This window comes from Hipposideros armiger, unplaced genomic scaffold (assembly GCF_001890085.2).
Source record: "Hipposideros armiger isolate ML-2016 unplaced genomic scaffold, ASM189008v1 scaffold_4, whole genome shotgun sequence".
Classification (NCBI taxonomy): Eukaryota; Metazoa; Chordata; class Mammalia; order Chiroptera; family Hipposideridae; genus Hipposideros; species Hipposideros armiger.
The window spans coordinates 7,202,111-7,225,666 of NW_017731354.1; positions in this window are offsets into that span (position 1 = coordinate 7,202,111).

The following is a 23,556-nucleotide window of genomic DNA, read 5'->3' on the forward strand; positions in this document are numbered from 1 at the left end:
AGAAGAGGAGATTGGGACACAGACGTGCACAGAGGGAAGACCATGTGAGGACACAGGGAGAAGGTGGCCATCTAGATTCTATAAGGTAAGGAGAGAGTTATTCAGAAGACGCCGACCCTACCGACATCTTGATCTCTGACTTCTAGTCTCCAGAATCATGAGAAAATAAGTTCCTGTTATTTAAACCACCCAGTCTGTAGTATTTGTATGGCAGCCTTAGCAAACTAATACAGTCAATGTGTTTTCTTGTAAAGAGTTTTCTATAATGGACTCGTACAGTATATAGCCTGGCTCCTTTTGCTCGGAGTCAGCCTTGATGTTTTTGAGATTCATCCTTGTCATTGTGTGTATCTGTAGGACAACAAGTTATTTATTCTAATCAGTTGTGGATTCTTTTCATTGCTGAGTAGTACTTCATTGTTTGGCTGTACCACATTTTGTTTATCCGTTCACCAGATAATGGACACTTATGTGTACGTGGTTTCCAATTTTGGACTATTGTGAATAAAGCTGTTATGAAAATCTTGTACAAGACTTTTTGTAAACATATGTTTTCATTTGTCTTGGGTAAATATCCATGAGTAGAATTGCTGGATCATAAGGGAAGTGAATGTTTCACTTTATAAGAAGCTGCCAAACTGGTTCCAAAGTGTTTATACCATTGTACCTCCCCGCCAGCAATGTTTGAAAATTCTAGCGACACCATAACTTGCCTCACACTTGGTTTCCCAGTCGTTTTCATTTTAGCCATTAAAAAGTGGCTGTGAAGTGGTGTGTCATTGTAGTTCTAATTTGCATTTCCCTAATGACTAAGAATGTGAGCTTCTTTTCATGTGCTTAATGGCCATTTGTGAGCTGTCTGCTCAAATCTTTTGTCCATTTTTTATTGGGTAATCAGTCTTTTATTATTGAGTTGTAGGAGTTCTTTACATGTTCTAGAATCAAGTCTTTGTCATGTACATGTATTGCAATATTTTCTCCCAGCCTGTGACTTTTCTTCACATTTTCTTCATAGTATCTCTCAAAGAGCAGAAGTTTTTAACTCATTTTGCTTTTGAGAAAAAGAAATGACCAGTGAGGCCTCTGAGAATTCAAGAGCATCTATCTGCCTTTTGATCTGAGCTCAGCCTCTGGTTTTCTTACTTGATTTCTATATCTCTTGCTACACGCACTTTTCCTCATTAATCCAACCAACTGACGCCTACTGGTGGAAGCTGTGAGTGCAAAAGACAAACGAGGTGTTGGGGAAGCCATAGCAAAACCAGAAGTAAAGCCTAACCCACCTGGCACTTCCTGTGACCTCTAGGAAGGGAAGTGTCACGTCTGCTGAAGCACCTTCTAGCACTTCCTGGCTTTAACCTGACAGCAAACAGTTCCTTTCATTCACAACTAACAAAAGTCCTTTTTCAGGTGTGATTTGGTGAGTGCTGTCACGCATCTTTGCCACAAGCAAAACAGGAACATAGAGATCCTTCAAAATGCTGTGAGAAAATAGATCTTTCAGGAAATGCAGACTTGGACTTTCTGAGCTAAAGGGCTAACTCATGCCTTCACTGCCCTAGAATTTACTACTTTCTGCTGCATGGCCCAAATAAACCCTGTGCACACATACGTCATCACAACTCAGCGTTTTTAGGGTGTGTATTTCTTTATATGTCTGTCTCCTACAATCACACCAGAAGCCCGTTATGGGCGTGGCCATGTTTTGTCCATCTCTGTATGTGTAGAGCCAAACACAGAACTGGAGTAGAATAAAAGCCCAATGAATACTACCTGGATGGATGGATGGATGGATGGATGGATGGATAGATGGATGGAGTCAATTAATTGTTTAAACCCCAAACTCTTAAATACCTCTTCCTGTTCTATACTTGATAAATGCTTCCACTCTGGAGTTGGACAGACAAGCAATCATGTCTCAGTTCCACTTCTGGCCTCTGTGTTACTCTGACAAAGCCCACAGCCTATGAGTCCTGGTCTCTTCAACTTATTAAAGGAGAATGATAGCTGTGATTATGATAACAACCTCATCAGTCTGTGTGAATTAAATTAGCAAACACGAGTGTGTAACCCAGTGCCTGGCTCATAGTAAGCACTCTGTAAATGTTCACTGTGACTATTTAGATGCTGTATTTTGTATGACTCATTTCTTATGAAATTACTCTTAATGTTTGCTATGGGTAGAAGATGATAGTAATGGTGATAGTGATGATACTAGAATTACTATCAACTAGGGGCCTTATGAGTATTATATATTTTTTTAGTCTTCACAACAACCTTGAATCACAGTTATTTTATCCCTGTTTTATAGTTGTATCTGAGGCAACTACCTGAGGTCCCAAAGCCAGTAAATGGTGAAGCTAGGATTCAGACTCAAGTATATCAGACTCTAAGCTCTGTCAACACAGTCACTGTGTCCCTTCACTTAAGGTGTCCTCTGATTCAGAGGGGAGGATGGCTGTGGCCAAGGCGGTCAGCATGGGTCACAGACATGGCATGGCAAATTGTTCGGTCTGGAGAAGCAGTGGTCAACCAGCTTTGGGGACTGTCATTTCTATCCTTTCCTTCTTTAGATATTATGTCAACTAGAATTAAGTTCTATAGTATATTACAGACAACACAAACAATAGTGGCTGAGGTATGATAGAATATTTTTCTTTTGTATAAGAAGAGAGAAGACATATTAAGTCTCAAGCAGGTATGGTGGTCCAATCAGCAGAACCAGGTTTCTTCTACCATTCTGATCCCAAAAATAGACAGTCAGGAGAAGTGCTTCCCTTGCTCATAGGGCCTGAAACTTCCAGCCCCACTGACAGATACCCAGCCCCAACAAGCAGCCCAGCCCAGGAACCCTCTTTGTCTCAGGGGCTTGAGAGCCTCCTCCCCTCCTGAATGCCACTCTTCTACTGGCATGGGGAGTCCCCTTTGTCCTCTCAGGCAGCTCTACTAGAGAACAGTGGGAACCCCGGCACCACCAGATATACCAAGCAGACCAAAATAAGCCCACAAAGCCTCTGAAAATTAAACCGTCCCTGGCCATGCTCATCCTGGGGTCATATCTCAGCCCCACCTCTCACCAGCCCACAAAAGCATGCCAGGACCAGTGCGCTGAGGCTAAGCAGTCGGCTAAAAGAAAAGATTTAAATAGGACCCAGAGTCTCTCTCCTACCAATAATAGCCAAAATGTCCGGGATACAATTAAAACCATCACACCAAGAGCCAAGAAAATCACAACTTGCATGAAAAAAGACAATCATCCAACACCAGCCCTGAGATGAATCAGAGGCTGAAATTATCTGACAAGGATTTTGAAGCAGCCACCATAAAAATGCTTCAATAATCAACTACAAATTCTCTTGAAACAAATGCAAAAAAAAAAAAACCAGAAAGAAAAAAGAAAAAAATCTCAGCAAAGAAATAGAAGTTTAAAAACAGAACCAAAAGGAAATCATATAATGAAAAATATAATAACAGAAATAGATAGGGCCTATCTCCCAGCTAAGTCAGCCCCTTCTCAGAACCCCAGAAAAACCACTTAATCGTATTGGCTACTTTCTAGCTACAAAGGAAGCTAAGAAATGTAGTCTTTAAGCTGGGACACGACGGATAGGTTGGAGTGTTGTTTACGGGGGAAAAGGAAAACCTACACATTGGGTTACTAACTAGCCATGTCTACCACGTACAGTGAGAATGAGGCCAAGGCTCTGGAAGTTTGCTCTGGAAGATGGACTGATGACGGAAAAGACAGAGAGATTGTGTGCCTACTAATGAGGAAGATAAGTCACTTTGGGTTCAGCCTGGCATGGTCCACGGTTACCATGATTCTTAAAGCCCACATAAAGACAACTTCATGCGACCCAATGCCCCTAACACCTCGGCAGGCCCACCTTCTCAGGGAAGGCCACTTAATTACCTGATTAATTTGCTCATCCTAATTAACTTGTCCTTATTGTAGATAACCTTGTATCGATTGCCCTGCTGGTAGTAATTAGAAAAGTGGTAGAGAAGTAAATGGAGAAGCCACAAGAAGGAAAAACAGAGCGTGCGTTCCTGACCCCCAGGCACTTACCCGCTAGGCTTGGAGCTCAACACTCTTGCTTCTCCTCCTGGGTGAATATAGGAGAGGTGCAACTCGTTTTCTCTGACAATCATTTCTACCGACGCCACTTTCCTTCCTATGGGATCTGTCCTTTTCCTGTCCTCCAGACTCCGCCCCCACACCCCCACAAGTTCCTCCTTCCTCAACCACAACTGACTGGGCCACGAATGAAGCTGGACCAACCACATTTTATTTTTTCCAGTTTTTTTTAATTTGGGGCATGAAGAAGCAGCATCAGCTAACTGTGGGTGCTAAACCCGTAGGATTATGTAGACTGGGAGGGTGGCCAGGCCCCCCATTTTGTAGCAGCCATCTTGGGCCTTGTACTCCCACCAGCAATAGATAGGGCTAGTCAGCATTGCAACTCCTGGCCCCGTGCTTTCGTCCCCTAGCCATACTTCTTACACTGGGGTTTACAGGATACCTCCGATTCTTTTACAGAAGCTTCCTTGTACAGAAGCGCATTCAAGTGGGTTGCCATTTCTTGCAACTCACAAGCCTCTACTCAAGTAAAGCACTTCTCTCCATTTTGATCTTAAACACCTCTGGTGAAAACGAAAATTCAAGGGACTTATGAAAACTTAGTAAAATGGGAGATGCTATCAAACATGTCTATACTGAGAACCGACTGGAGATTGGCAGAGGGGGAGGGCTGGGGGTGGGAGAAATGGGTGAAAGTGGTCAAAAGGCACAGACTTTCAGTTATAAGGTAAGTAAGTTCTGGGGACATAACGTACAGCCTGGTGACCATCATTAATGATACTTATCGTGTATGTGAAAGTTGCTAAGAGATAAGATCTAAGAGTTCACATCACAAGAAAAACATGACAAGCATGTGACGTGATGGATGTTAACTAAACTTATAGTAACCATTTTGTAGTATACATGTGTAGTAAATCATTACGTTGTACACCTGAAACTAATAAATGCTATGTGTTAATTATATCTCAATAAAACTGGGGGAAATGCTTCCAGTGATAAACTGCTCTGGCCTCCAACAGGGCCAGCGCTGTGTCTAATCCCTTCCTACCCAGTAAATCAGCGCTCTGCCTGTCATTAACATGTCACTGTTTCCCCCACTCACTTCGGTCCTTTGGGGCCCCCTAATTCTCATACCCCACCCAGGTTCCCAGAACTCTCTGGCCTCCCAGAAGTAATCATAGTCAACACTTAGTGCCAGTTATTTTGGCTTTGGGCCATAGCCCTGCAAAGCTGGTATTGAAGTGGTGCTCTCCTATCTAATTTGATTGAATTGAGTGTTCCAGTAAGACTGGTGATGTTTTCCTTGCTTCAGGGTCCATCCTAATGAGCAAATGCTGCCTCACTTTCATAGAAGGCTGCAAATGTGGGCTTGTAAAGAAAATCTTTACAAACACTTCTTGGTGTCTCAGGGATCACCCAACACAATTACACATGAGGATATGCTGGGAACTACTAAAATCAACCTGATTTACCATCCACATATGAATTTCATTTACTGTTGTGGCATCAAAGTTAAAAAAAAAACACCAAAAAACGTGTTTCTCCAAACATTGTTTATTAATTGAGAATGAAATGGAAGTGAAAGAAACAACAAAAATTTAAAGCGGCTCAATCAGGGAGAGAGAACCATCTTCCTGACCTCTTTGTCTGGAATCTTCATTAGCACCGCCTGAGTTTGCACAAGTCACACAAACAAGAACAACTCCAAACTTCATTGAGAAGAATAAGGGCATCTTTACAAAGGACGAGTGCAGAGGAAACCCATGTGCTACTTACAGTTCTTAATGGTTACCCTGTACCAAGGGTTTTGCACCAGTTCTGACAGCAGAAATCTGGAAGCTCAATTCTAGAAGACTCGAAGCCCTGTCACAGGCCTGAATGTTCATATTAGAAAGAAACTCACTCCTCTTTTAAAGCAACACTTCTCTTCTTCTCTGTGACCTGGAGCCTAACCCAATCCTCATGAATATACAAGAGTCTGTTGACAAATATATGCCTATGACAGCATTTAAATGGCAGCATGGTATTCCAGGATAGGGAAAGACCGCAACTGGCCCATATTGTAGGATGTTTACACTTTCTCCAATATTTTCTATGTTAAACAAGCATTGATGAACACTCTAGTAGTTAAATGTCTGTGAGCATCTTCAGAAATCTTCTTAGGATAAACCCATAGTTTATGTACATCAGTTTAGGTGGGCCAGCTAAACTATTGTACATATTTAAAATGTTTTTTTTGAAACTTATTTCCAACGTTCTTCTCCAGAGAGGTAATACCAAATTAGACGTCTACAAAGCCTGCAGGAAGTTGTGCATCCATCGGTACCCTCAAAACACTGGTGATGATTTTTTATCTTTGGCAATTTGATTTATGCTGGGCTTTTGCAACCGGCATCACAGTAGTGTGTTATCTCTATTATGGTCATAATTGGGGATGGTCACCATGGCAACACTGTAATGGGCAACTTGTGCGTAATTTGGGTCTTAGATCAGAGTGGTCCTAAGATGCTAGAGAGGAGACTCAGTCTTCATCTCATAGAATATTAAATTTTCCTGAGCGCAGTCTCTCCACTGTAGATGCTATTCTCTCTCTGACACCCAAATGGCTTCAATGGACAGATGGACAAACCACAGGTCCTGCCACCTTTCAACTCCTGAGCATCTAACCAGCCCAAGGAGGTCAGAGCTCTGGAATCTTCCAGGAATCACAGCATCTCTAAGGGAGATGGGATCTCAGAACAAGAGGAGCATAATCCACCTCCTGTTCTGCAACCTCCCCAGTGTCCGCCTTTCACATTCCCTGGTTCTGTAGTAACCATCCTTCATCTCTGCAGCTTTCCAGGTTAGATGTCAAGGAGTACATGACCCAGAAGCCACGATCCTTTCCCAGATGCAGACAGAGTCATATACAGGTTTGGGGACTGCAAAAAAAAAATGCTCAGATGTTCTGATTTGAGGTACAGTAACCTGACCATGTCTCCAAACAAACAGATCTCTCTGGATCCTTGGCTAGATCCCTAGTCAGGTCACATGGGTCTGTCTGTTGCAGGTTTTATAAGAAAAAAATAATGCACATTTCAGGAACATTCCAAGTCCAAGAGGATGGTATGTGTATGTTTATACAGGTGACTATGTGTCTCTGGAGGGGGAAGTTTTTTGGAAATCACATAGCGAACACAGGTGAATGGCGTTACTGTATACATTCTGTATACATACTGTATAATTCCTCCATTGTGCTGCTTTTCATACAGAGCAAAAGAAAGGGATCAGAAGTTCTTGAGCTCTGCAGTTTTTATTGTGCATTTGTTTGTTTGCTTTTGTCTGCTCCCTGATGGAAGATAAGCTCTATGGCTGTAGGGATCTTGTCTATCTTGCTTGGCACTTTCCACCAATAACCTAGAGTAGTGCCTGGCATAAAGTAGGTGCACAAAAAGTAATATAAGCAAATACATCATCACACTTCCTTCATACAACGATTCCATGAGGGGACCACTACTATTCATTCATTCAACAGTTTTGCTTGAGTATCTACTATGTGCCTGACATCATGCCAGCCACAACCCAGAGTTAATCATCTCCTTCCTCCCTGCCAGGTGCCTTTGGGCCCAAAATGTATCACAGGAGATGGGACGGTGCCCTTGTTAGCAGGTTGCACGGACACCTGGCATTTCATCTGTCCCTTCAAATCCATTTTGGAACAAGGGAAGGGAATAAAGACACTTGATTTATTATTGAGGATGTGAATTAATTTAGTCATCCTGGGGGTACACACACACACACACACACACACACACTTACACATATGAAAGTCAGTGGCAGGGATGTGGTTCTAATTACTCTGCATTCATGTCCCCCTTTGCCCTAGTGCAGCCAGGCAGCACCCCAACCAAATCATGCACGCCTCAATTTCTCCACCTCTCCCCTCCCCCAAACACAGAGTCAGCCTCACCCTCCAAAGGACAAGCTTTTCTCATCTCAAGTGGGAACCTCCAAAGGAGCTGTGCCTCCAGCCAGGGACCCAGTGAGAAAACCAGAAGCATGCCGGGAGTCTCAGTGTTCTCAGGGGGAAGGGAAGAGACGGGGCCCCAGAGGGTGAGCTCTCCTGCAGCCGCTCGCTGGTGATTGGCACCTAGGTTTAATGGAGCTGGCTTTGGGGCCTGACATCAGGCACACTGCCATCTCAACAGATGGGCACGTGGGTAGATAGCCAACAGATAATGTATGAGCAACAAATGCGTTTGTCGAGGGCAGTTTTCCCAGACAGGAGCATCAGAACAGGCTCATCCTGAGTCTCCACACCTGTGCTCCTCTTCTGTCTAAAATTCTGCTGGAGGCTGAGGCCCCAACCCGGGGAGGGGCCCGCACAAGTGCCATCTAATTCCTGCTGGAGGGAGAAAGAAGTGGCTCTAAGGAACACAGGGGAAGGACAGCCCCAGGGGAACAAAAAAAAAGATGTCACCCCCTATTTTCAATGAAGGCCGTGGTTTGTCTGTGTTTCTCGCTCTTACAGCTGAGAAGTTGTGAAACCCCATTTTAGGACACTCACTCATGGAGCCAGGGTGAGCTTTGAGGAAGAATGCGGAATGTGCAAAACATTGATAACTGCCTTGGGACCTTCTCCCTGGAAAATAAGAAGCTCTATCTTCATGAGGCATCAATTATGAATGTCATGACTAGTGTCCAGAGATAAGAAATGCATAGCCCATGTGCAGACGCTGCCTTATCCAGTGCCAGCGGTAGACCCCACTAATTGATTACAATGAATATAGTATTTCTCATGAACCCAAGGTAGGGCTTCAGACCTTCTATAAAAAAATGATTTAATAGCTAGTGCATTCACAGGGTGTCAAATACAAAAGGATATAATTGAAAAATCACCCTCCGGTTCCCTGAACCCCAGCCATCCAGTTCCCTCCCCCAGACAGGGATCAAAGTGCCCAGACTCAGAATATTTGGAAAGATAACGTTCTAGGGAACCAATCGCTTGGAGAGGATATGACACGGGAAATGAAACTGACTTCCTATTCAGAATCTAGTCTTTTGATTTCAGAACAATGGCCCAGCAGCATTTTCCCAGCTTTCGTCTTGGTCACCCACTGCTGGGACAAAGTAGACTTAGCTCCACGGTGATGATACAGGCCCAGGATGACAACTGTACCCAGATGGGCACCTCTGTGCCCACAATGCCCTGAATCTCCTGAGTCATGTCTGGGCGGCACAAGGGTTGATCCTAAGCTTTGCCAACCTGTCCTTCTCATGGACTATTTGAGGGCTGCCCTTGGGGATGGAGGTCAGATGCCAAGAAGAAAGATTTCAGGGGGCCGTGCATGTTGACAAAACCTTGAGAAAACAGGCGGTATAAGAGCAAGCCCTGGACTGGGAATCAGAAGAACCCGGGTCCTTCTCCCCCTTCCGATACCCCCGAGTTGTGTGACCTCGAGAACGCCGCTTTCCGTTTCTGGTGTAAGACAAAGGGGCTGCCGGAGTAGAAAGAGGGGTTACAGGTACCTCCATGGGCTTTAGAGCCAGGCCTCCTCGGTGCGAATCTGGTCTCTAGCTCTCACCGGCCCTGGGACCCCTGGGAGGCACACAGGCTCTCCCAGCCTCTGTGTCCCCAGGATAAAGTGAGGATAATAATAGCACTTACCTAATAGGCTTGTTGCAAAAATGAAGTGGGCTCACAATACACTTCTACTGTGTGGCACAATGCCCGACACATGGTAAGAACTCAATAAGTATTAGCTAGTGTTATTTTATGATGACTTTCAAAGGTGGCAGTAGATACTAAAGGGAATATACTGAGGAATTAACTACCTACTTGATGCCAATACTACAGATCACAACTGGCTACTACGTCATTTGAAATTCTCAAAACACTCTTGCTGCCACCCATGTACTCCAAAGGCAGTAGTATTAATTTTGCAATTACGTCACCGTAAGAGAAGAACGTGCTGCCTTGGGCTCCACTCACTGCATCACTCAGAAGAGAGCCTGGCTTGTAAGAGGCACACGGTTCCATACTCCATCACACCTACAATACCCGCAGTTGTAAGATGCATCACTACTGTGCACCTAAGAAAGAAAAAGATGCTGCTAATTACACTTTGACCTGACAATGATGGAGAGACACATCCCACCCAGAGATGTTAAACTGTGGAACAAAGCATGTCGTAGACGCAGTGAAATGGGTTTATGTTTCAATAGCAATGACCCGTGCAGAGCTCTGTTCCTGAAGAAATCTCCTAAGCCCTGGGAAGAAGCCACAGCGCCGCCCGTGAGCACAGCTCCAAGTCTATGAAGACACCACACGTGGAGAGGAGGGACAGCACGGTAGGTGCCAGGGTCTGTGGGTAGGGGCCAGTATGTCTGTAACAAGCAATGTTCTGGCCATCTCCAAAGCTTATGATGGCATTTCTAAACCTCAGAACCCCAGCATAAGGTCATGTGTCCTGTTGAATGTGACAACGTATGTTAGGATTGCACTTTCCAGCCTACAATATACTTTCACAGGGATTCTCAAATTTCCTTCCACCTCACAACAACCCTTCGAGGCAGGCAGGTGAGGGAACTGAGGTTTAGGAAAGCTAAATGCCTTGCCCAAGAGCACATGGGTAATTAGTGCCATAGCTGGGACTTGAACACATTCTCCTGATGCCATATCCAGGCCTCTTGCTACACACCCAATGGACTCGCGTGCCTAACCCAAGCCAGTTACAGAGCTTGCTAATTACAGATTCCATTGTTAAGTAGAATTTTATTGAAATTAATTCAGCAGGTGAACATTCTGGAAGATTCCAGAAAAGTATGAATAAGAGTTTGCGTGCCCTTGAGAGGACGGTCTCACTTCGTGGCTCCCAGCTCACCCGTTAGAGACCGCTCCCATTTTGATTCCAAAGACCTTTTCATGTAAATGAGCTATTGAGCCAGTGGGAGAAAAACTCTGGGCTCCATTGGGGGTGTATTTTGGAGCAGTTTGCTGTTTTCTTAAAGCTTGGAGAAGAGTAAGCGGTAATCAATAGTGAAATCTGCCTGAATCTCGGAGGCTCGATGAAGGTGCTTTTGAAACACATCACAGAGCTTGATTTTCTGTTATTTAGTGCCAAAAGTTATTACTTCAGCAGCAGTGCGATGTCTAATTTATACCAAATTGTTAGCTGAAATCTATTAAAGTTTATTAGCACCATCTCAGTATACAGTAACATCTCACTGGTTCTGCTCCTGTTTAAATTGACCAGCTGGTTTAACTCTATTAGCTTTGAGGCTGAGATAAACTCAAGTCCACAGGAGCCATCCATGGCACAGGGGAGAATGAATACAGATGAGCCTCAGGGTATTTGGGGTGTTCACTGCTATCAAGTTGCTGCAGGCTCCATCTCTCTCGATGCAGCCACGACCCCGTTATTTCATTACCAATGGAATGGGGAGCTGTTCTCAGAATTCAGAGAGCGGTTGTCAATTTGATGGAGTTTCCAGCAGAGAGGGAGGCATTCCTGGAATTGTGAGGCTGACAGCCCACAACAGTGACTTGGAAGAACTTGGGTTGTCTGAAAGGAGAAACTGATTTTTTTCAAGATATTTCTCTATTGCCAGCCATGCTGGGATGTCTGCGGAGCACTTCCAGCTGGACGGAGGGAGGACAAACGGTCTAACGTTGCCAATAGAAAGATGTTTTGACCTTGCGTCCATCCTACCTGTCCTCAGGGTCAGGACCTCGAAAAAATCAGCCCACAGACACATGGGAGTATTTAAGTAGAGGCTGAGTGACGTTCCACAGTGGGACACAATGTTTGGTTGTTTGGGGCTGCCTAGAGCAGTGAAAATACCGGCCTGAAAAGTCACCCAAATCTGATTTGAAAGCTGACCTCACTGCTTGCTGTCTGCGCAATCTTGAAACAGGGACCTAAATATTCTTGGTCCCAGTTTCCGCCTCCGTAAAATGGTTTTCTTGGGAGGGTTTGGGTGTTGCACATGAACTTTCCAGCACAGCCTCAGGCACACAGTAAATACATAATCAACATCAGTGTCTTTATCTCTACATCTGCTTAGCATTTTGCAGCCATTCAGTTAATTATATTTTCATTTTGTGCTATGCTTCAGCTAAGCTCCCTCATCCTCATTATCCCTTTCAAGTCTGAGAAGAACCTAAAAGAGTAGGTAGAAGAGAAATTCATAGCCCTGTTTTACACAATAGGAAGTCCTTGACTTAGAGGAGTAGAGACCCACGCAATGTCACACTGTCAATGTAAAATCATACAAAGACCAGGTTCCTCAGTCCTGCTCCAGGGTCCACTGCACCTCACCATGTAGTCATTATGTCACAGAGGTCTGTAAAGGAGACACACTTCAGAAAAAAAAAAAAAACCAGCACACCAAAGCCAAAAGGCATTGTCTCAGAGGCAGCAGAAACCAAATTCTCAAGCATTTAGGAGCTCCTCGAACTGTGCTGGGCACATTGTAAGTGTTCGTTAGGTGTGTCCCTTGAATGAATAAACTAATGAACCAAACTCCATTCTTTCCATCAGGATCTCCAGAATGAAAATGGAAAGACGATATACAAAAAGCTATGTCAAATAAGAGGCAAGGTGGGAAGATGGTAGAAAGACTTAGCGTTCCCTAAGTATGAGACCACGATCACTCAGTGAACATGCGGAAGGACGCTCTGTTCTGAATCAAAGACTGCCAGGTCATCAGGATTGGGAAGAGAGGCCCCTGGGGCGCCGGGCTGTTTGTGCCGGAGGGGTGGAGGCCTCCAGGGAGTCGGCCCTGACTGCACACACCCTTGTGCAGCTCCTGATACCAAGCCTCCAGCTCTTGACCCTGTTCCAGGCCCCTTGCACTTTTTCAAGACACTCTAGGTCCCTGATACTTAGCACATGACCTGGCTGCAAAAGCAGCTTTTCTGTGTTAAGGTGAATGACGTCAAATAAAGCAGGTGTTATTAGCTCCACTTGACAGCTAAGGAAAATGAAGCCCAGAAAATGAGCCCAGTGGGAGGCTTCCATTCCTTCACAGATATTAATTAAAGAATTTATTATCGGGCTGGCCGAGTGGCTCAGTTGGTTAAGAGCTCGCTCAAGAGTGTGAGCTCTGAGCAACTAGAGGTTCGAGTCCTGGCCCGAGCTGAGCTGCCACTGAGCTGCCAACAGGTGGCAGGATGGCTCAGCTAAAAAAACAAAACAAAAAAGAAAGAATTTATTACCTGCTCTACGCCAGCACTGTCCTGGGTGTGGGGGACTCCATGATAAAGAGGGTGCATAGTGTCCCTGCCCTCCCAGTGGAGGAAGACACACCCGGAAAGGAAAGCACACGCACATCACACCTGTAAATTCTGGTGGATGCAGAGTAACCAAAGATGGAGACAGAGAGCAAATGTTTAGGGGGAATTCAACCTAGGTAGGTAATCAGAGAAGGCCTATCTGAAAAAGTGGGGATGTGAGCTGAGATCTAAGAGGTAGTAAGAAACCAGACAGAGAGAAGAGCAGACAGGTGGAAGCAGTGAGAGTGTTGCTGGTAGAGAAAACGCCCATTTTGAAAGCCTGATTTAGAGAAGCGTTGGAGCGGTGTGAAGAACTCACATGAAAGCTTCGGGGCTGGATCACGGGGAGTGAGAGGAAGTGAGGTGCAGGGGGGAGCTGGAAAGGCGAGTGGAGCCGGTTCACGGATAGCTTGGTAGGTCATGGCTTTTGTTTTATGTAAAAGTGGAGCCCAAATGGAAGGGTATTAAACAAGGAAATGACATGATTAATTTACAACTTAAGAAGACCACTCTCTGCGGCGAGGTGAAGAATGGATGGGGGAGGAGGCCATGAGTGGAAGCCAGCTGACAAGTTGGGGGGCCATTCCAGTTGGGACAAGAGATGATGGTGGTTTATCCTGGGCTGGTTAGAGATGGAGAGATCTGAGAGGGGACATGGCAAGAGTCAAAGCAGCTAGAGCCCAGGCCTCCTGGTTGGTCCAAATGGGTCCTTTCAATGGCCCATGCTCCAAAGGTGCACAGGGCAAAGGGAGGTGACTGGCAGGGAAATGGAGAAGTCGCTGCAAGAGTTTGCCTAGAACACTGTGCTGAAGCTAGACTGTGGACCCACAATCCCTGAGGGTCCACACACATTCTCTCCAAAAGGAATTTTTATTGTCACATGCGATTTCAATGACAAGCAAAGAGAAATCATATTGTGGATCATTTAGATGACAGCCTTCTGACTGAGTTCAGCCACACTATTTCAGAAAAGACCTTTGCATTTTTTATTGACCATCGTGCAGGCTCCAAGTACTACTCCCGTTGTTTTCTGCAGAAAAGAATAGGGAAGGACGCAGTGCATAAATTCACAGGAGGTGATAAACTCATGCCAAGTAATGAGCAAGAGGAGAGGGACGGAGTATTGTTGGTCCCTCAGGTCCCCTACCCCAGGAGAACTTGCGCCAAAGCCCAGAGTACGACAGCCCTGTTCAAAGAGAGGATTCCATTTCAGCCCAAGAACATCATCCATCATATTTATTTAACAGCCTTAATTTGAATTTTATTGGATTTGCAGTGACATTTGTATTTAATTTCTAATTTGGTTTCATAATTGACTAAAACAATAAGCACAAGGAGTTTAGATCTGATTTTATATTTATGTATATTAACATTTTAATAAAAATAATTTATATTCTCATTGGGGTCCACAGTGATTATTTTCCCCTTAAAAGTGTCGCTATATTCCTCACGCTTGAGAAATCCTTGTCTCAACGAAGGGAAAACTAAGAAATGGGCTATCCTATTCTAGACTACATGAAATTTATGTTTATGGTGGTATGAGGGAGAAGGAACGCCGGGAAGAGGAATCATTTGCCCTTCCTGATACAACTCCAAGAAGGTGCAAAATCTGCTGAACGTTAGGTTTAAAAGAATGAGCTTAAATGGTGTTAAGATTGGATTCTCCCATGACAATCGGGTATATTTTCTACCTCTTCACATAAAAAGCAAGTTATTATTCTCACAGTCCCTGAAGAAGAAGTCAGGGGGCCATGTTCTATGCAAACTGCATGTCTTTACACTTAAACTTGCATTGGGTATAGAGAGCTTGCACGTTATTGAGAAGCCAGCAGGAACAGAGACCATGAGACTCTTATCCCCTTCTCAGCCTCATCGAAAGTGGCAGCATGGGCGAGCTCATCAGCACTCTTTACGTTTTTCCTTTTCCTCCTCCTCTTTGTCACCTCCTTTCTAGTTGAAGTCTCCTGAGATACATGTGTCGGTAATGTGGATAAGCTATGTACCTAGTGGTAGGACTCTAAGTATATGGTACAGGGGAATGTTAGATTTTTATTAAGGAGAGAAAGTCATCTACACTAGGTGTTATTTTCTATGTGGCACCCAAGGCATTCAAGGTGAGTGTGCGGACCCTGGGGCTCTGGGCTGGATGTCTTTAAAAGGAGACACATGTAATTTTTACCCAAGACTTGTACTAATGGAAAGGACCATTCCTTAGCCGTCTGAGGAGGCCTACAGCACCTAGAAACATGGAGGTTGCTCGTCGGAGGACCCAGACCAGAAAAGTGAGGCTGGGAGAGAGAGAACATATGAGTGCTGATGTCTCGACAGTACCTCTTTTCACCTAGCTCCAGGATGGGACAGTGCGACCGGATCCGAGAGGATAAAAGCCAGGCATGTTAGCCCAGGGAGGGGGAGGGCTACTAAAATAGATGTCCTTTGCTTTGCTTCATGCATCTCCACTGACCTCTGCCATTCCCCATTTGCAAGGCACACGGAGCACATCCCTGCCCCATTGCTTTGCAGGTAAACATTAAACAGCGCTGCACATGGAGAGCAGCCAAAGTGTTGGATAATTCATCAGCGGTGGCAAACCTGAGTGTTGCCATGCGATGCAAATTGCTTTGGCTTCCACACTGCTCCTGTCGCTTCAAGTGCTGATGGTAAATAGCCTTCCTTGGGATTACTATCAGGTATTCATTTTAACAACATTAAATTACGACGTGTTATCCCACTTTACATTGTGCTACATGACTTATTCACAGTGCAGGCCCTTTGGTGACTGATGTTTATTCATTCTAATCACTGCACTTGCCTGAGATTTTTAGAGGCATGGGAACAGGACTGGAAAAAGATGGTGTGCGGGTTGTTTGAGCGGGACCCATGTATGGCCAAGCAAACAACACCTCCCGAAAAACCTGTGTCTCTCTGGTTCGGTGATGGAAACTGAGAAGGCCCCTGGCTGGGGTTGAGTCTAATCAATGTCCTCACCTCAAGACTTCCCAATACCACCACACTGATGAAGCAGCAGTAACAACACCAACAGCAATGCTTATACTCCTTATAGTAATTACCGTTTTTCAAGATCTGTCCTATCTATTATTCCCACAATAACCCTGTAAGGTAAATACAGTAGAAGGTTTAAGAGTATAGGGTCTGAGGACTGACTGCTGGGGTTGAACCTTGCCTTTACCACTTACTAGCCAAATGATCTTGGGCAACTTACTCAACTTTTCTGTGCCTTAATTTTCTCATCTTTAAAATGGGCATAACAATCATAGTTACTACACAGGATTGTTGGCTAGTAGAGTTGTTACAGTAAGCACTTAAAACAAAGTTGGCAGATGGATTATGGCAGTTCTTTAGTGGTCCTGTTCCTCTCCCTTCATGCACCCTGCAGGACTGCCTTTCCCTGTGCTGGAGTTCAGGGGTGACCACGTGGCTTGCTTGGGCCAATGAAATGAAAGTGGAAGAAAACGCATCACTGCAGAATGAAAGCATGCGGCTGCTAGTGTGAAACACTGTAGTGTCCCTTTCCCCCTGCTGCAGGGACCATGGGCCCCACGCCATGATGGAGCCTCTGACAGCTGAGGTCGTGGAGAAAGGCGGTGTGGAGCAGAGCTCCTAGCTGACTCGTGGTGTAGCATGAGCAAGAAATAACCTTTTGTGATTACAAGCTGTATTTTTTTTTAGCTGAAGTATAACCCAACTTACCTAACTGATGTGCAAACTGGTCTATATCATTCTTGTCATTATTTTTATTTTACAGAAGAAGAATCAAATGCCCAGAGTCATGGCCCCAACATCACCCAGCCATTATGTGATAACAGCATAATGAAACTCCAAGTCTTAAAGTTGATGCTGAGGGGAACACAACGGAAACAGAAATTCCCTGACCCAGGGAGTACTTACTATACAAGTGCAAAGGGCAGGCCCTACTATTTCCTGGCTGTGACTTAGTTTCCTCATCAGTAGAATAGGAATATGTCATAAAATGGTACACAATACAGGAGATTGAGGGAGGATTAAATGAGATAATTCGTGTAAAGTACTCATAGGAGTATCTGGAACATACTAAATCATCAATAAGGTTAGTTACTTTTATTACTATTATGAATATGACTCAAGACCAATTATCTTGTAATCTTAATACTATCTGGTTTCATCAGCCTGTGGATACAAGCAGTTATATTCACATACATATCTAAGTAAGTAATAAAAGTAAACCAGAGGCTCCTAATTGCCTTCATGCTTGCTGTTTCCCGATCCTTGACTTTAATTCCCCCAACTGCCTTCACCTGGCCAATTCCTCCTACTATTAAATATCTCCTCTACCTGGAAGCCTTCCTGGCTCACTCCCACCGAAGACTGCTGTGTGCTCCCACAGAACCTGATACCACTTTCATAGGATGCACCTGCTTCTTTTTACCATTGATCAAAGTCTCTCTTCCCTGGTGGACTAGAAGCTGCATGAGGGGATCTATATGTCATGTTCACAACACTTGGGACTCAATATTATGAGAAGAAATAAACACACAGACAAGTGGATAGATGATATGAGTGACCATTCACAGAAAACATATCCATCCATCAAACATGAAATGGTACTCAGCCTTGCAATATATTAAAGAAATGCATAAAAACACCAATGAAGTGTGATTTTCACCTACAGAGGGGAACAAAAAACCCAACATTGATCATACCAAGTACAAGAGAGGGTAGGGAGAATAGAGCAGGTTCAGAGTCTATTATAATATTGGTATGTTCCAACCAAGATGGTGCTCACCTCCTTTCACAACCACCTCAAAATTACAACAAAACTACGAGAACCAGCACTGGTAATCACCAGAAGTCTAGCTGGACAGATAGAATAAGAACATCCTACAGATAAGGATGTACAAAAGAAGCCACCTGGAGACTGGTAGGAGGGGTGGAGATGCAGAAGAGCTGGTCCCACACTCACGTGTGGTGGTTAAAAATCAGGAGGTATATCTCAGCTGTGGAGGTCCCCCCTGAGGAGCAAGGGGTCCCAGCCCCACACCAGGCTCCCTAGCCCAGCATTCCAGCGCGAGGGAGAGAAGTCCCCACAACTCCTGGCTGTGAAAACCAGCAGAGTTTGTGGCTGAGTGAGATGGAGGGTGGCAGGAGTCCCGGGTGCTCCTCTTAAAGGACCCATGCACAGACTGACTCGCTGATGGATTCACTTGTTCTGAGCTCCATATCTGAGGCAGCAGCTCAAAAGATGCCAGGGACATACAGGGAGGAACTGAATTGTCTGATTTCAGGACAAGGGCTGGAGGGGCAGCTTTCTCCCAGACAGAAGTGCTGGCAGAAGCCACTGTTCCTTCGTTGAGCCCTGTCTCCACCCAGCCTGCAGACACAGGCGGGCGCCATATCTGAATCTCCATCAACCTGCCTAACACCATTGGCCCTGCCCTAGTGATTTCCTGAGACCCCACCCCACCCAACTACAGGCCTACCCATGCTGCTTCTAGTGGCTTTTCCATAGAAACGGCCTGTCTTAGCTCAGGCTGCAGGTTTCCCTAAAATCTCTCAAAGGCTCACAAACCCCAAACAAGCAGCCTCTGGCCTCAGCATGCTCTGTGCCTCTTGCTAAGCAGCCCCAAGCCCAGCATTAGTGGCAGCCGGCCTCAGTTCGCTGGTTAGCCTCCCCCCAGGCACCTCCAAGCATAAGTGGTAACCATCTTCAGATCACTTTGTAGCTCATACCAAGTGGCCCCAGGGCAGGGCATAGGCAGTGGCTGACTTTGGCCTGCACCAGAGCTCCCCCAGAACCAACACACCCAGTGGCCTACTTCAGACCACATCAGAACACCGCACAACCACCTCCGCAAATGATGCATTCAAGGGCAGACTTGGCAGGAGGCACCAGACCCCCACTAAAGTGGGTCAGCCCCTGCACAGCAGATCCTCCAATGTAGTTAAGGCCAATCAGCCTGAGAGTTAATCCCTCCCAATGGTGTGCCAACTATAATCAAGGGTCAACTATAACAGGAGGGTACACACAACTCATACAAGGGACACTCCTGGAGCACCCAACTCATGTAACCAGGGGGACTGTGTCACTGGGCCCCACAGGACACCTACTACACAAGGCCACTCGTCCAAGACTGAGAGACATAGCGGCTCTACTTAATACATAGAAACAAACAGAGGGAGGCAGCCAAAATGAGGAGACAAAGAAACATGTCCCAAAGGAAAGATCAGAACAAAGCTCCTAAAAAGGAACTAAACAAAATGGATACTAAACAAAATGGAGCAATCTACCAGGTGCAGAGTTCAAAATACTGGTTATAAGGATGCTCAGTGATCTCAGGAAGAACTTCAATAAAGAGATAAAAACCATAAAAAAGGGCCGGCCAAGTGGCGCGTTGGTTAAGAGCTGGCTTGGGACACCAGAGGGCCCCGGTTCGGATCCCACATATGAGGGCCAGTGACACTGCCCTCTACAGCTAAGATGCTGAACAACAGCTCGACCTGGAGCTGGGCTACCGTGAGTCGCCGGCATCGGTGTAGGCTGCAGCCCCTGCTGCAGTGGGTAGCCAGCCTGTGTAGCCAGCAGCCGCAGTGAGCGGCCAGCAGCCACAGTGAACGTCCATCCAGAAGCCGGCGACTGATCTGCCTCGCCCGGAAAGAGCGCAATGATGGTGCCAACCTGGGCCAGTGAAGCAACGGCCTCCACAACTAGATTGAAGAACAAAAAGGACAGCAACTTGTCTGTTCCCCTTCCCCCAATTCCCCAGCGCTGTTGCCAATTCCCCAATAAAAATCTTTTAAAAAAAAAACCATAAAAAAGAACCAGTCAGAAATGAAGTACATAAGAACTGAAATGAAGATTACATTAGAGGGAATCAACAGTTAGATTAGATGAAGCAGAGGATTAAATTGGTGATTTGAAAGATAACGTAGCAGAAAACACCCAGTCAGAACAGCAAAAAGAAAAAAGACATGTGGTTTCCAGAGGCGGAAAGTGGAGGAGGGTGGTCAGAAGGCACAAATTTCTAGTTATGAGATAAATAAGTAGTAGGGACGTAGTGTACAACACGATGTCTGCAGTTAACACTGCTCTATGATATATCAGGAACTTGTTAGGAGAGTAAATCCTAAGAGTTCTCATCACAAGGAGAATATTTTTTTCCTTTTTCTTTTCTTCTTTCTTTTCTTTATATTGTATCTATATGAGATGATGGGTGTCAGCTGAACCTACTGCAATCATCGTTTCCCAGTATATGTAAATCAACTCATCATGCTGTGTGCCTTAAAGTTATACAGTGATGTATGACAATTATTTCTCGATAAAATGGAAAACAAACAAAAGTTGGCCCCAATGGAGCTTTCACAACCCCATACCTCTGAGCTATCCATATGTTCACCATCAACGGTGAAGCTCTGGTGTATGTAAGAGCAGCAGGCTTGAACCTGTGGATACCTGGTAACCTATAGCAGTGGCTGGAATAATGTACAGGTGAGACCTAGAGATTCTGAATCGGTGTATCTAACGTGTCTCATACACAGAGACTCAGGGATGAAGTCTTGACCATCTTCACACTTGGCCACCGCATCATGGAGGATCAGAGAGAGAAAAAGGAGCCAGGCCCGGAGGTGGCATATGCCATTTCTACCTACATTCCACTGACCAGACCTGGGTACATCACCACCACCACCCCCCTCAGAGAGGAGATAAGACATGTACCCTTTCTGTGAGCTAACAAGGAGCAAGAAACAGATTGGTGAACACAGAAGCTTGTCTCCTCCACCCGTTATACTGGCAATCTCTCACAGCCGTTGAGCGCTTCGATCTGGGTGTCCCAGGCACATCATAGGCAGCTGACAAATGCTATCTTGACTAATTATATGCCTGGGAGTTAGTTACTAAACCTCGGTGTGTGTCTCAGTTTCCCCACCTATAAAAGCAAGGTAGTAACAGTATTTACTTCAGTGGGTGGCTGAGAAAATGAAATGAGTTAATATGGGTCAAGCAGTTAGAATAGGACCTGCCACATACTGGGTGTTGTATACATGTTTGTTAAAAAATAAGTGAAAGAAAGGGGTTTTATGGCTTCAAAGAACTACACTAACCACATGTAACAGGATCCCACCTTGGGCTGAAACTCTTCACAGTCAGTGGTTTTACCCAGTCAGTCCTCACAACCTTCTAAAAGAAATCTCATCAAAAGTGACTTGTAAAGAAGGAAATCATGCAAGGTTTTTAGGTATGACAACTTCTCTGCACACCCCTCCCCCCAGCCTCCTTCCCCACCTGCACCCATTAGGATAACCACAGTCCCTGCTTCGGAAGACTTCTGTGAGAATGAGATAATGGACATAAACGGGGTCAGCAAAGTTTTCCTGTAAAGGGCCAGATAGTAAATATATTTGGCTTTGTGGGTCACACAGTTTCTGCTGCAACCGCTTAACTTGGCCATTGCAGCCCCCAAGCAACCATAGATAATGTGTAAATGAATGAACATGGCTAGATGCCAATAAAACTTTACTTATGGGCATTGCAATTTGATTTTCATAGAATTTTTATGAGTCATGAACTATTCTTCTTTTGAGGTTTTTTTTTGTTAACCACTGAAAACTGTCAAAACCATTTTGAGCCCACAGGCTGTACAGAAGGAAGCAGGAGGATGGATGTGACTCATAGGCCATAGTTTGCTGACCCCATCCATAAATATTTGGCACCGTGCCTGGCACGAAGTGAGTGCTAAGTAGCTGTTGTTAACCCATTTATTATTCATATTAGCAGAGCATCAAGCGGTGGACTCCTAGTCCCTACCATCCCACAGATACCTGAAGACCGGTCTTAGTCTGGGACTTGACTTTTCCTTCTTGTCTTTTATGCAGCTGGACCCACCTAGGTCGGGGCTGGGAGGGGGCAGGGGTGGGGGAGGAGGGTGCGTGAACTCAATGCTTCGGTTCAACAGCTTCTTAAACATCCTGGCTGCTTGGACCACAAACTGCCAGCCTGAAAGGGGCTTTATAAATAAAAAGCCTGGAAGGCAATTCAAAATCTGATTTTGCTGCAAAAGCATGATTTTAACAGATCTGTAGCTGTTCCCAACCTTTTAACACTGTCTCCTGTGAGTCAAGAGATTTTGATCTTGTAACTAAATTGACTCTGCCGCAGGTTTGCCATCCTCTTGGGTAAATTCTCTGACATGCAAGGCTTCAGACCCAACAGAGAGAGAGAGAGAGAGAGAGAGGAAGAGAGAGGGAGAGGAAGACGAAGGAAGGAAAAAACACATCCCTCTTGTGTACCCTGTTAGCCTGTATCTCATTTTCTTCAAATTGAAATATTTAAAAAAATATGTTATCACAATGAATATCAGAATCAACCCCCTTTGGCCCTAACCCTAGTGGTCTCCTTTTTGGCAGAAGACATTTCTGTTTAGTTCTAATGCTAATATTTAGAACAGTGGCAGCAGATTTAAAACAGTTATTTGCATCATGCCAGAGATCTATTGTGTTCCCAGGCCAGTCAATCAGTGCTTGGCAATCAGGCCATGTTTTTGGTCTTTTTTTTTTTTTTTTGAGACAGATTGTTGCAGAATCCAACAAGAAATGGCTTCAAAATAAAGAGCTCCGAGAGCAACTTGGCCGGGGCTGAAAGCAGCGGCTCTGGAAACGAGGGTTTTCTGGATGCAGCAGCATTGTCTGCCCTCTACAGTGAGGCAGGACTGTGTGTGCTGTGTTCTGGTGCCAGCATCCCTCGGGCATGTGCTGCCCACAAAGCTGTGATGGCGCGTAATGAACACCTCCCTGGGGCTGGTTTTGTGGAGCTGGAAATGTGTGTCACCTCCTAGAGCTGAGAACAGAATATGACCAGGAGTGAATATACTCCTTCAACAACAGGGGGAGAGAGGTACAGGAGGGAAAGAGGAGAGGGGAGGAGAGGGAAAATAGAGAGAGAAAAGAGATGGCAGAGGAGGCCAAACAATGAGCAAGTCCATGAGGGGCTGGGAGCAGGCATGAGAAGGTGGGGAAGACGTGTGCAGGGCCTCCCAGCCATTGGTCCTTGCACCACTTAGGATGTGGGCACACTTAGAAAACAGCCTCCAGTAAGATCTGGAAAGAAGCGATGTCAACAGCTAACTTCGAAAAATAGCTATATTTTCTTACAAATCCAAAAGTCCTATATCACAAACAGCAGGGTGTGTGTGTGTGTGTGTGTGTGTGTGTGTGTGTGTGTGTGTGT